The 2,397-nt window shown below is 43.2% G+C and overlaps 1 pseudogene; it reads left to right on the top strand.

The window, feature by feature from the left end:
• The first annotated feature begins 471 nt into the window (after nucleotides 1–471).
• Nucleotides 472–1,824, top strand: LOC148141876 (uncharacterized; annotated as a pseudogene).
• The last annotated feature ends 573 nt before the right edge of the window (nucleotides 1,825–2,397 follow it).

The raw sequence follows: 2,397 nt of genomic DNA, 5'->3' as shown, positions 1-2,397 counted from the left end.
AAAGGATGCAGTCATCACACTCAAGGTAAGGGCCCCGTGGATGCTCCTTCCCCTTCGGTAGAGTGGCAAGCTCATCCTACAGACAACCCTCTGAAAGTCAAGCTGAGCAAAAAGAATGGACTGAGATAAGAGACTATTAAGTATTGGTTAAAAAAAACTGTATCCCAAAACAATTGTAAGTGTTGCGTGGACTCACTCCTCCCTGGTATTTAAAGGGTTAGGGAATAGACAGATAGGGTTGTGAGCTGAAATGAATGATGGAAATGTGTTGCTGGAGAAGCGCAGCAGGTCAGGCAGCATCTAGGGAACAGGAGAATCGACGTTTCGGGCATTAGCCCTTCTTCAGGCTAATGCCCGAAACTTCGATTCTCCTGTTCCCTAGATGCTGCTTGACCTGCTGCGCTTCTCCAGCAACACATTTCCATCTCTGATCTCCAGCATCTGCAGACCTCATTTTCTCTTCTCAGCTGAAATGAATGGTCAGCTTTATGTTGTCACGATAATATTGCCACTAGCTGCCAAGGGGGGTGGGAAAAATCATTTTACCACTTTATGTCAGAATTATGCTAAACTAAAGGAGCATACCGACTGTTGGGTATGTGCGGAGATCCCACATCATGGGGAATTCGGAATTCCTCTCACGGTAATACCACTTACCAAAGAAGAAGTGTACGATGTACAACAATTTGACTTGGGCTCAAACAGTACAAAATGGAGATCTGACAGGGGTAATTATAACTTTGTGGGATGGTTCCCTCGACCAACCCCGAAAACTCTGGGTGCTATCGATGGTCTGAGAGTTTCCCCACCGAAAGGAGCAGTAAATACCACTTGTTTCTGTAATCAGAATGATACTGCACCCTTCCAATTAGGAAAATCATCTTGTGTCTACACCAGCCAAGCCACTGCCACAACATTCCCTGAATATTAAACGGAACATATTGGGTATGCAGCCTAAAGGCCTATCCATTTATTCCCGGGGAAAAATACATTCGCATGACCGAATGTATAGGAATGTATGTTATGATGTTGATCAAACACTGCCTCAAAGCCAGAAAGGCTGGAGTGGCTGCTGCTACCTCACCTATATAATTCCCCACTTGAGGCTGTTAAAGAGAGCCCCAAAAATGCCTCGGAATAAACAGGGAGGAAGCCGAGTAACCCGGAAAGTAACCAAAGGAGATCACTTCCTCTGGACTTTGATACCTATGTATGGGACCACTCGAGCAGGAGTAGAAATACAAAAGTTAGCGGCTTCCCTGGAAGAGTTGGCCAACAATACTGCTGATTCGTTGGCCCAAACCCAATCCCAAGTAGCAGCCATAACGACCGAAATGATTGCCACTAGGCTAACGACCCCTCAGAACAGGATGGCTCTGGATTATATTCCAGCAGAGAAGGGTGGTACTTGTGCACTAATTGGAGAGGAATAATTTAAGTACATACCTGAGGTCTCCTCTAACATTACTGATATCTCCAAACATGTGCGAGACAAAATCGCCAAGATAAGGGAGGCTGGTAATCGGTACCGGAACGAAAAAGGATGGGAATGGGGAATTGGGGATTGACTGGTTGGAGAAGGTGGTTAGTCAATCTAGCTATCTATGGATTATTGATATTAGTGGGTCTGGTGGTAGGGTTCAATGTCCTAAAATGGGTAATGAGCCGACTGATGACATCCCTTGGGGAAGGAACCCAAATACATCATCAGATGCTTTTATACCGTGTATAAGATTGTGAACCTCATCGTCAAAAGGCGTAAGAGGGCAGAACATAAGAAAATGAATTAAAGGAATCTTAATAAGTGCAGAAACAACAGTTCGAGAAAAAGAAAAAGGGGGAATTGTGGGAGATTAGAAATGTAGTTTCTGCAGGTGGTGGTGGGTAGAGATGTTGTTTTTCCAGATGGGTGAGGGGGTGTTATGGGGGGAGGGGAAGGGGAACATTACACAAACTGTTGTGGGATTCTTGCAGCATACTTAAGACTAAGATTTTAATGAATGTAGAGGTTTTTTGTTTAAGAAATAGTTTGTTTAAGAAATAACTTTAAAGTGTTGTAGCTGACCACAAAAGAAGCAGCAGGGGCATTTCACAATAAAGCTTATAGTATGATAAGAGAAACTGTATAAAAGAACAAGCTGTAACAAACAAGGAACAAAGAATGCAGATATACAAGGACAGCAGGATAGCCAGATAAGAAAATAACTAGAAAAAAAACAAGTAAGGTAACCGGCTTATGATAGGATGAGATTAGACCAATGAGAAAAGGGAGGCATGATTCATCAACTTGCAAACTGAGTAAAGAAAGTTTACATGCTTTGTAACGCGCGCATTTTTACTTGATTGCAGTGGCGTCTGGTACTTGCAAGGCCGTAATAAATTGTTCTTGTTTCCAAG

The sequence above is a fragment of the Chiloscyllium plagiosum genome, unplaced genomic scaffold (assembly GCF_037043375.1).
Source record: "Chiloscyllium plagiosum isolate Xiang-an unplaced genomic scaffold, Cpla_swu_hap1 HiC_scaffold_31, whole genome shotgun sequence".
Lineage (NCBI taxonomy): Eukaryota > Metazoa > Chordata > Chondrichthyes > Orectolobiformes > Hemiscylliidae > Chiloscyllium > Chiloscyllium plagiosum.
This window is presented reverse-complemented; position numbering and strand designations above follow the sequence as displayed.